General features: G+C 45.1%; 1 pseudogene; it reads left to right on the top strand.

Moving 5' to 3' along the window:
* Positions 1-268: 268 nt before the first annotated feature.
* Positions 269-4,330, top strand: LOC139466955 (uncharacterized; annotated as a pseudogene).
* The last annotated feature ends 8,085 nt before the right edge of the window (positions 4,331-12,415 follow it).

Below are 12,415 nucleotides of genomic sequence, written 5' to 3'. Positions count from 1 at the left end.
TAGAAAACTTAACAAGCACAAGTGCGCTGCCTGCTCGCAAAACCGGCTTTAGTTTATTTTCGTGAATGTAAGGGTAATTTCATTAGATTTAAGCGAATATGTGTGAGACTTTTATTTATCTTCCTATGCTTTTTAAAAGGTAATTTCATTTAAACACATGTGGTTCATTCTATGTTGAAAACGAGGACATCATGCTATGTTAGTACGAGTATCGTTACTAAACTCGTACAGTCCCTTTAAGAACACTGCTTTATTTCTACATACAGAAATGCCCAGAGGTGTTCCCCTCTCGTGGGTAGAGGAGAGCACTGGCGAGGTGACGGAGCACGGACTCTAGGAAGCCTATCACCTGGACGCTCCCTACATCCTCGCACGGGACAAACCCGGGGAGGTGTTTTCTACCTACAACCTCCCCCTCAACAACAACTTTTCGATAGGTGAGTTGATGGAATACGCTAGGAAATCTAACAATCGTTAATTTATAGTTTTAGGTTCAATCTAGCGTTCGGTGTCATCCTGCGTCACGTGGAGACGGGACGCTATCGCTATTTCTATCCTTACGCTGTCGATCCGCTCTTTACTAGTCCTCTCTATATCACCGAGCTGAGGGATCTCGAGCGGTTGCATCAGAGACTGGAAAGCTTAGATGAGATGTCTTATCTATTGAAACAACGCCCCGATACCAAATGGAAACCCGTTTTGATCACGAATGTACAGTTTTATGCGTACAGAATGAATTTTCCTTTAGGCCACCCCGCTGCTGCTCTCCCCCTTTACATTAAACACCATAAAGCTATTATCTGTTTACATAATAATGCTAAGTCTGGTCGATGATACGAGGACCATTTATGTGCTTTCCGGTGTCTGGCTCTGTATCGAGATCCATCCGCTCGACGATCACTAGAAAACCCTACCAAAGCTCTTTACTATCAGTGGGTCGCCTACTCTCGGGACCATCATCTACAATCTTTGTATCAAGTTCATCCCGAAGAGTACGCGGGTCTCCCCCCTTCTCTCCAGTGTAACTTTGAAGCCTGTTTCCGTGTGAATGTGGAAGAGTTCGACTTCGTCGTCGAGCCTAGAGACAGATATTTTCCGTGGTTCATGGTGTTCGATTTTGAGTGTTTTTTTAAACAGAAGAAAACCGGAACCCAGAAACTGAGGTGGACGCAAGAACACCACCCCATCTCGGTCAGCGTGTGTTCCAATGTGGAAGGGTTTACTTCACTGCACTGCATCGTCGATTCCGATCCGGATCGACTCATTGCTGCCATGTTGTCATACATGACGGTAAAAGGCAAAGCCGTAACGAAGCTAGCCGAAGAAAAATATAAAGAGGTGTTAGAAAGCTTGCGCAAGTGGATGCAATTGTTGACGAGGACCAGGCGACTGTTGACGACGACGATGACGATGATGATGCCAACATCAGGGAGGGTGACAACCACCCCGCCAAAGGCAAGCCTACTCGCGCACACTCTACACCCGTGGTTAAGTGGGGAAAGCACGTGAGCGATCTCTGCTGGAAGCTACTGGGGTACTGTTCTCAAGTCCCCGTCCTCGGATTTAATTCTGCTCGTTACGATCTGAATATCATTAAGGAAAATCTCCCCAAACATCTCTCTCTCCACGACGTCGAATCTCAGGCTTTCACCGTCAAGAAAAACAATGCTTACTTGTGTCAAAGTAATCAAAGTTTCAAATTTCTTGACGTCACGCAATATCTCTCTCTCCCGGAACGAGTTATGCTCAGTTTCTGAAAGCATTCGAAGTGCAAGAGAAAATGGGATTTTTTCCCGTACGAGTATCTCGACAGTCCGGATAAGCTGAACGAAACTCGGCTTCCCCCTCTGGGTGAGGCATGGTATTCCAGTCTCAAACAGAAGTCCGTCCTCGACGATGGTGTGAAATCGATCAAGGAGAATTATGCTGAGCTCGAGGAAGTTTGGAGACGTGAAGGCATGTCCACGTTTCGAGATTTCCTCGAGTGGTATAACAATCTGGACGTGGGTCCCTTTGTGGAAGCCGTACAAGCCATGCAGCAGTTTTATTTCCAGGATGGCATCGACCTCTTTAAAACCACTATGTCGGTACCCGGTGTGGCCCATCAGAAACTATTTCGGGAGAGTCGATAGTTAGGGGGTCACCGTGAAGGGTAACGTGGTCGACGGTCCTTCTATCATATTCACGAGGTACCACAAAGCCAATCAAACGTTGATTAGAGGCCATCCCGAAAAACGGTGTAAAAGGGTGGTTGGGTATGACGCGAATGCGTTATACTTGTCGGCTATAGATCAGCCCATGCCCACCGGTCCTTTTGTGCTTCGGAGAGCCGAGAATCTATTCAAACCGAAACGCAGGGACAGGTACCCGTGCATGTACGATTGGATGGATTGGTTGAGGGAGCAGGAAGGGCGGGACATTTGGCACAAGTTAAACTGGGGGCGGGAAAAACGAGTCAGGCCGTACTTGGTGGATGGGTTCATTCCCGGCTCAATGGATGTTTCATGGATGCTATTTCCAGGGCCACCATTGTCACCTCACGGCGAAAGCGCGCGCTCAGGAAAAATCAAGAGAACGATTAGAACAAAAACTAAAGGCAACCAGAGCGCGCGTTGCATACATCTGTGATCTGGGTTACACGGTCATGGAAATGTGGGAATGTAACTTTCGCCCCGAGTGCAAAACTAATTCCAAGCTCTCGTCCTTTATTCGAGATCGTCAACCACCTTTCACTCAAAAGAAGGTGTGGAAGGAGGCCTCGGAGCAAGGCATGTTGAACGCTGTGGAAAAGGGGGATCTTTTCGGCATGGTGGAAGTGGACTTTCGCGTCCCCGACCACTGGATGCCTGGACAGAACCCTCACGGCACTCGTCCCTCCCCGGGGGAGTACTTTCAAGAGATGACTCCCTTGTTTTGCAATGCAGAAGTTCCGTTGGAGGTTCAGGGGGAACACATGCAGGGGTACATCAGGGAGAACAACTTGAGTACAAAACCGCGCCGTATGCTCGTTGGCGGGTTAAAGGCACAGAAAATCTTGATAGCCACCCCTCTGTTGCAATGGTATTTACAGCACGGCATGGTGGTCGATCGTGTGTACCAGGTCGTCGAGTACACCCCCAACGCGTGTTTTCAGCAGTTCGTTCGGGACGTGTGCTCGGCTAGACGAGAAGCCGACCGAGATCCCTCAGCAGCCATTCGCGGGGATACGGCTAAACTTACAGGCAACTCCGCGTACGGTTCGGTTTTGATCAATAAAGAAAAACATCAGACCGTCTCGTACGTGTGTGGTCAAACGGCGGCTAGCACACAAGTCAATTTCCCTCAATTCAGGAAATTGACGGAACTGGGCGGGGGTTATTTCGAGGTGGAGAAAGCCAAGAAAGTCCTACGCATCGATACTCCTGTGCAGCTGGGGTATTTCATCCTGCAGTACGCCAAACTGCGCATGTTTCAATTTTACTACGATTTACTACGTGGATCGTAGCGATTTTGAATACATGGAGATGGACATGGACAGCGCTTACATGGCCTTGAGCACGAAATGTCTGTCCGACGTCATTAAACCCACCAAACAGTCGGCGTACCAGGACAAGTTGAAGGGGCTCTGTGGTGACCATAACCCGGACGACAACCATGTCACGCGTTGGTTTCCACGCAGTTGCTGTTCCGTCCACGCCCTTTACGACAAACGTACTCCAGGTTTATTCAGAGTACGAAGGAGACAAGATGATCTGACTATGTAATAAAAAGTACTTAGTCTCACAGTCCAGTTTTCCAGCAAACTCCAAAGCCAACGCCGAGTTCGAGTGTACGTACAGCGCAACGTTTACTACGCCGTGCTCGCCGCCGGCTTGGTCGCAACAAGCCCGTTCATAACAAGGCCCGACGCCTCATTTCAAGCACCCCTGTCGTCTGTCATTTCGAACGCTGGGTAAAATTCTCCTGTAAAGGCATCTCGAAACGCACACTGAAAACACCACTAAGAGCGTTTAGAGATGTTTTACGTACGCGAGTACCCGGCGAGGGGTTGAACAGAGGTTTCCGACTCAAGGAGAATACCATGTGTTCCTATCAACAGACACGCCAGGGGTTTAGCTATCTGTATTGCAAGCGTCGAGTGCTAGCCGATGGCATTCACACAGCCCCTCTAGACCTAGAGCTTTGTCCTTGGCCTTCCCGTGATGACAGGTTGGCTGACACTGACGCCATTTTGGCCGAACCTTTAGAAAATTTAGCAGAAATTTTAAAAAAAAGTCCCAAGCGCGTTCCCAAATCCAATAGTGTACATATTATAGTTAAGTATTTATTTATTATTAGAATCATATTGTGATAGACATAAGTATTTCTATCAAAGGTATTCTCTTTGCTTCCTGTGATATTTTGGTTTCTCAAATGTATTTACATGAATAAATCTATGTTATTTTGGAAAGAGTGTTGGTTGTCTTGTCTTGTCTTATGCCATGTAGGTCTACTTTCTAGAAGTCGTGTATGAAAATAATACACCCATTCACATACGAGTCCCGTATCCCACTCGGAACAGAATGTACTGCCTTCTATAAGTTCACTACATAGTGCAAACTATCAGAAAATATGACTGGTTTCCTTTGCTGTTAAGTGATAAAATAAGACTGGTTTCCTTTGCTGATGACGACACGCGTGAGAAAATAAGACTGGTTTCCTTTGCTGGAATCAAAAGAGGCAAAGTTAGTTACATGGGAGCCATTCTACACCCTAGTCTCGAAGGACGATGCTATGCGCTATTATGTTTATTGTTAGCGAATTGGGGTGTAGGTAGGGTGCTTATTGTAGGCGCAAAGGGGACAGGCCCTTTAAGAGTGACTTCAGCGTACTGCGATTCTATATACTGCATAACATTCACACAAACAACAGGAGACTTCCATTCTATCGATTCAGTGTTTATTACTAACAGCTCGTTATGGTGATACATAACAGTATAGTCATTTTAAAACACAGTGTCCAGTGGCAACATGAGACAAACTTTCTATCAATTCACGTTTAAAACTATCAACTTGTAATCACAAGAGAGATTCCATACTATTTGACAGATTCCAATGGTTTGAATTTCTTCTTTGCACCGGAACACCGTCCCTCACTTTGCCACGCACGAACATGGGTTGAGTTCGTTTTCTCTTGCCTTTTCCCACCTGAGAGAAAAAGGGTTGTGAGTTGGGTAGATGTTTCAGTTGAAGGGTAAATGCTTGAAATCCAACATCTTTTATATCGTTACTGTGTAACACAAACTGTCGAATGCAGTCAATCACATTAGAATGCTTTATAGGGTGTCCGTGTTTATCCAACCATTCGAGGTTAGCATTCCAGTTAATGCGGTCGAGCTCTTTTTGTTGGTTGAGATATTGCCATAGCGACACTAACTTGCCCTTTTGGTCGTTCGAGTGGATGCATTGTAACAATAGATATAAAACATCTTGACAGTATAGGGGTGGGTTCGCTGCTGTTGCATTCCCTCCTCCTGTTGTTTGTGGGATATGTGAGGCGATGTTCTAGTGGATGGCCGTGTCCCGCTCAGCCGGTGGTTCCTCAGTTGTAGTGTTGATAATCGGGTGCTTCTGCTGCTGTTGCAGGATAGGGGCTGGTGGGGGTTTCAGGACTGGGGGGGGGTTGGCTTCCATCTTCAGAGGTGGTTGGATCAGGCGATGGTACGTCTCGCGAGATATCAGGATCATGGGTTTCGTCATGTTCAGGTGCGAAATACCTGTCGAGCGCTCTCACACAAGGTGGTAATATCAAGTGAAAAGAAACCAGCAACTCCCTTTTAGCTCTGTATCCTTCCCGTTTGCTGGCTAGTAACCGAATGATCTTTCTGTACCGGTACAAGGTCTTTTTCTCGCGATCCGTCACGGGAATGTGTCCGATGATAATGTTATGTAACAACGTGATGATCGCCTTAAACTGGGCTTTGGACAGATGAGACAGTAATGTTTTACGCTGTAAAGGCTTAGACTGACTTATTACGTGAAGAAAATCCACGATATCTCGAATACACTCACTCATGGTGTGACGCGAACCTTTTTGTACATATAACCTACAGGCCTGCGGTATGAATCGGGTAGGTCCACTCCAATCCACCAAGCTTCTTTAAGAGATGTGATGCACGCTTCCTTCGATGAAAACCACGTAGACCTCTCTTTTAAGGTGATCTCTTCGGTCTGGTGCGGGGTAGCTCTTACGGACAAGGTAGTGGATGGCATGTTACACAAGATCGTCCAAAAGTAGACCTTGCTTATAGCGCGGTGGCTGTAAGACTGACTCGACTAAAGCGTGTTTGTCGCTTTTTATTTCGGAAAATAGAGGATGCAAAGTTCATCGGGTAAGATGCCGGTGAGTAAGCGTCCATATTCCGGGTCACTGTACGGCGAGGCATCCACGACTAAATAACCGTATTTCCTCCCTTCCACTGCATCCTAATAAGATTCTGAAAAATACTTGCTTTGTCCTGGAAATATTTGCGAGGCCAAAATCTTATATTCGTGAGCGGAAAGGGGATTGCTCATCAAGACGAACATATGCGTATTCACACTCACCGTCCGTGAACAGGGACCTTTAGGGTAGACGGACTGTAGCAGATTGATTATGGTAATACCCAGATGAAGCTACAAGGTGGTGTATACGTTTAACATGAGTTTACTGGTACATATGTCCATCATGAGATCGTCTAACACGAGAATCATGTTTTTGCTCGACCTATCGCACCACAAACGTAGTTGGCTTTCGCTGGGCAAAGATTCGTGAAACTGAATGTTAGCAATAGATTGCTGCATGTCGGCGTACAGATCCTGCCACACCCCGTAACAGTACACGGACAAGGTAGTTGGTGTGATGAAAGGGAGCAAACATTTCCCTGACATATTTCACGGATCGTCTGTTTGAACTGATACATTCTGTCACCGGTGCACGTTATTTATGCAGCCCTCAGTACGAGTGGCCATTGTTGACCTCTAGCCAGTCTTTGGAGAACTCATTGGGCTTCGTCTCTGACTTGTCTGACGTGTTTGTACTCGAATATAAACTGAATCAAAGGAAGTATGGATTAACAGGGTTCGCTTAATGCTTCTATTCGTCGTGTCGTGACGAGCGATACATCGCAAAATTCTCAAATAATGGTTGTGGGGATGAGGCTGTAAGAAACGACGATTCTCACCACGTGTTACCGGGATGCGATCATCGAGCAATCGCTTTACGATGGCTTTAGTACCCTTGATATGCTTGCCATTCATGCTGCGAATATCGCGCAAGGTTTCTTGGTAATCATTCAACGAAAGAAGTTGTCTGAAAAACGTGTAATGTCTCAGAACGTATCTCGCCATGTCTGAATCGTATGGTGTCACACTCGACAATGATCTTAAATAATCATAAAAAACGTATAACCCAACTTACATAGAACCATATACATACATCCATGTCTAATATAGAACTGAAACACAATAGACATTTTCTCTGTTTTTATTGACTCGTCTACCACTCTGCAGGAAGAAAGATCGTGTTATATGGTAGAACACGTGAAACACGTGAAAGTGAGTCACATACGCATCATTGCATGTTTTGTCTGTACAAAACATCTGAACGATATCGTAAACTAGCACTATTTCTACATTTCTGTAACGCGTAATATAAACAATAGAATCCACAAGCACTCGAACTAGATTTCTGTAAAACAGACGTGTTATATCGATAACTGCGAGAATGTCTCTTGATAAAATATTCAAATTCACGATGATAGTAAATGGGTTTCTGTCCATAACTATCAAAAAACTCGCCGACTCCACTCCCATCAAAGTAAAAGGCAACCCATTGTTGACCCTCGCCACGTGCTAGGTCCGTGTTAGCCACACATCCCCATGGTTTTCCACTGGAAGGTACGGTGATGTTAGCTAATGTATCTGTCGCGTACACACCCACCACGTGTGTACGGAGGCTGGGGTCGCTACGGATGGCACACTGTAACTGTCGTTTGTACATTGTCTACTTTAGAAACACGTTACGGCTTTGGTAGATTTCTATGAGGGCCGCAAACTTGGCCAGGGCGATGACGTTGAAGGTATGGGCGAGGGCTTGAGCAAACTGGACTTCTAGTCGTAGATTACCCGACTTGACCAGATTCAGATATTCCCCTCTGTTGCCTTGGATGTCTTGCAGGTTAAACACGTACAAGGCATGACCTACGGAAAATTCCGTGCGGTCCAAGTTCAAACCTTTGTCTTTGCACCATTCGTTAAACGATGTCGCCTTGGAAACAGAAGGGATTGACCGTGTACGATCCGTTCACCCCATCGGACCTCACCAAGGCTACCACGAGTCGACTGGGGACTTCGTCCTGAAACATGGTGTCCCAGTTAAAACTCAGACTGGACGAGGCGACCGAGGCCATTTTGATCATGGATCGTTCGTACGGGTACAGGGCGTTGGCTTTTTCGAACTGTTAGTTGTGGGCCACGATGAGAGCGTCGTTGATCCTCAGTTTGCATACTTTCAGGTACACGTCTTGCAGTTAGACGGTGTAATGTTTATCGGTATCGTCGGACATCAAGACAAAGGTCGTGTTGGAGCGAAACAGTTCGAGCCCCACGTCCACGCCGTTCACCAGATGACGGTCGAAACCGAACACGTCCTCCATGAGGGGCACCGTTAGGGTGAGCGACGGACAGGTGCCTTACGTTCTCATAGTAATGTTGAAGGATGCTGGTTTGATAGGGTGGCATTACGAATAAATCTTAGCTATTTGGCAGGGCTTCGGTAAACTCTTTCTCCGTCAGTACCGACATGGTTACTGGTTGAAGATGTCTCTGGGGTCGATAGCGGGTGTATCTTTAAACTCGATGAAGGATCGTTTAGAGCTGTTACCCTCGTGACATACTTTCTTCGATGTGACAATCTTGTCTCCTGCTTTGCGTTTTATAGCCTTAGTTCGCTTCTGAGCCGCCACGGCTCTCTCGACCACGTTCTGATTGGGTGACGTCATTGTTACGATCAATTTAGAGTTGCGGCTGGGTGATACTGTTGCTAGGGGTGCGATGGGAATGATTCGCGACCTGGGTCGACCTTTGATCAGCTGTTTTCCATCGTGCTTCCACAAACTTCATTGTGTCGGGAATGTACAGATTCCGTTCCATCGTGCTTAAGTCAGAAAGGGATACAGTCGCAACACGAGTGATACGTCTCTCACGATAACGGGTAAGTACCATGGCTGGTGAAAATAATAATTGGGTCCGTCTCTCAGATCGAGTCGTCTCAATAAAGGTAGATAAATCTCACCCACATGTGAACTGTCACACAGATTACACAACACGTCAATGGTGGTATTATTGATATCTTTCAACTCGACTCGTCTTAGTTTCATTTCTAACAGAGCCACCATCCACATGCACTCCAGTTTCAAATGTTGAGACAGTTTCACCCGGAAACGGTAAGGCGTGTTGTCCGGATAATACTCCCGGGAGTCTGCACTGTTAAACACGATGTTTTTATCCATTTTACTTCTCCTTCACTTCGTTTGCTTCTACCCAGGAATCGAAACTCGATGGCCAACCTGCCCACCTTACTAAATAGTACAATTTCCCTTTGTCTTTCTTTTTCTTTAACACTTTTTCGATATCCCATGCGGCATCTAAATCTTTATTGACACGCTGTAATTCTTCTTCATCGCTTTAAGAATTGGTCGTGAAAATCTTTCAGTGTGTATAAAGGAATACCCTGTTGTCGATAATGGGCTGCTACTTTAGATAACTCTTCCATCCATCTCAAGTTGTGTTCCTTAGCAAAAGGTTTTCTCAAATAACTGATTCTCACGATATCCCCTATTTTATATTGAAAGGGACGGATCTTGTGTGTCATGTATAGTGATGGTTTCGTGTATTAATGATTCCATACTTTGACTTCATTTCGCTCATTCACATCTGCAGGAGCCCACTCGCCTAAACTTCTGTGTACGGTGTGATTGTAATTGTACACTAGATCGGACAGCACGTCCACATAGCACTCGGTGTTTTTGTGTGTCAGATACCTCGCTATGAGTGACCTCAACGCTCGAATGACTCTCTCGGCGTAATTCGCGTTAATGTCTTCGTTCTGAGTGACGAACAGTTTGATCGACTGGCGATCTATAAAATCCTGGAATGCCCCTTTAAAAATTCCGTACCTTTGTCCACTCTGATGGTTTGTGTCTTGCGACCGTGCGACAGGATGCCTTTGAATGCCTCGACAGTGGACTCGGGTTTCTTGTTTTTTAAAGGGGCTACCCATAGATAGCGCGACAAAATGTCAATGGCTATCAGCATGTAACGTATACCATCGTTCACTTTAACATAGCGACTCATGTCCATCAGATCGACATCCCACTGCTGATCTATTCGGTTGAATGGTATTTGCGTTTCTCTGACTTATGAAGCGTGTAAGCGTCGTGCTTGCTCAATTCGGCTTTTAACTTGGACACGCCAACCGTTTTCCCACGTCTTTTTAAACTTTGTTGAAATTTGGAGGCACCGTAATAGGCACCCGGGGACTTGGGATTAAAGTAATAGCTCTCTAACTCTTTCTGACGAGACGACGATGGTGTTACATCTGACTTACTAGACATGTTTCTGTCTCGTGAGGTAAACTCAACTGTGACCGCCCCATCTGCTCACACTCTCTTTATATACACAACAATGATAACAGACACATGAATTGTTCAATACTATTATTTATTACATACAAGGCAAACATGAGTGTACAGCTATTGAGATGCTACTTCGGATTATATACAACAGCATACCTTTCACTGGAATGCTCTTTCTAAATACAACATTTTCCATACACGGTCCTGTATGTCTTGTAACCAGTCACCTGTTTTGAAGTGAGTGTCCAGATGGTCCTTACACCGATACTGACAGACAGAGTGGGAAGACACGCTGCTTAAGCTTGGATCTTCGTGAATCAATCGAATCCATTGATCAATCACACATTCGTCATTCACTTCGTCTAAGGCTGTATTTATGTATTGGTGTATTTTGTGTTGGTCAGACATGTCCTGACAAGTATGGTATTGACTGTCAGTTTGTTCAAACATGCAACCGAAACACAGTTGGACGGCGAGTCGTTTGATAATTTTACACAGTTCCACAGTATAGCATAGCGTCAGTAACGACAACATGTAGTCAGTGACTTCAACCGATTCCACTTCATCTACGATTCCACTTCCATTTTAATCCAGCTGGGTAATGCTGTCAACCTAAACCCAGGCCCCGGACCAGAAGATACAGGTGCAAGTAGAAAGACGAGACAAACCACCAAACCTCCAAACTCCGAACCCAGTAACAGTGAACTTCTGAAAGAAATTCGAAGTATGAGAAAGGATATGAGCGACAATTTCTTAACACTGTCTAACCGGATAAATTGCATTGAACAGGATTTCCAAGCGATGGGTAATGAGAATTCTGCCTTAAAAGAACAAGTTTCATACTTGACACGTAAAATAAATAACATGGAGAGCCAAAGTAAAAGAAATAACATTATGTTTTATAATGTGGAAGAAACTACGAGAGAAACTGAGAAACTTATGACCAAACTGAAGAAAAAATAAATGAAATTATTATAAACAAATTGAAACCTTCTGATGAAAATGTAGGAGTGCTTTCAGCAAGAAGACTGACGACTAAAACCCCGGGACCCAGACCAGTCCTCGTGACGTTCACACACCCAAAACACAAATATCAGGTGATGGGTTCTTCCCGAAATTTGAAAGGTAGTAAGATACATATCTCCCATGACTTTACGGAGGAAGAACGCAAGGTCAGAAATAAACTGAAACCTTTTATGAATGAGGCTCGACAGAACAATAAATTTTCTATGCTGAGATACACCAAACTCCAAATTGACGACGACCTCTTCAAGCTGGACGATACAGACTCGTCTAAACTTCAACTCGTGAAACACATCAAACGTCACCCTCCTCTGCCCAGCTCTGCTTATTGTGGAGATGAAGACTCACTTTCTGAACGATAGAAGACTGGCCAAGGCCCTTCCGACAGAGAGACGGACATAAGATTCATGTGCTGGAATATAGAGGGTCTGAAATCAAAACTAAATGTGCCATCATTCAAACAATACATTGCCAAATTTCATATTGTTGGCCTCGTGGAAACTTGGGCTGATGAGACAGATGTATTTGTGTTTAATGCCTTTTCTCAATTCCGGAAATTGAGACGTAAAGATCATAATGCTATCAGGAATTCTGGAGGACTTCTGTATCTGGTGAGTGATGACATAAGTGAATTTCGCTCTGTATTCCAAACTGATTCCGAAAATATCCTATGGCTTAAATTCGAAACATGTTGTGAAACTTTATTCCTTGCACTCATATATTACTCTCCACCCAACTCTAGTGTTTACTCTCTTGAAA

This window comes from Haliotis cracherodii, unplaced genomic scaffold (genome assembly GCF_022045235.1).
Source record: "Haliotis cracherodii isolate W230 unplaced genomic scaffold, xgHalCrac1.p SCAF_19, whole genome shotgun sequence".
Classification (NCBI taxonomy): Eukaryota; Metazoa; Mollusca; class Gastropoda; order Lepetellida; family Haliotidae; genus Haliotis; species Haliotis cracherodii.
This window is presented reverse-complemented; position numbering and strand designations above follow the sequence as displayed.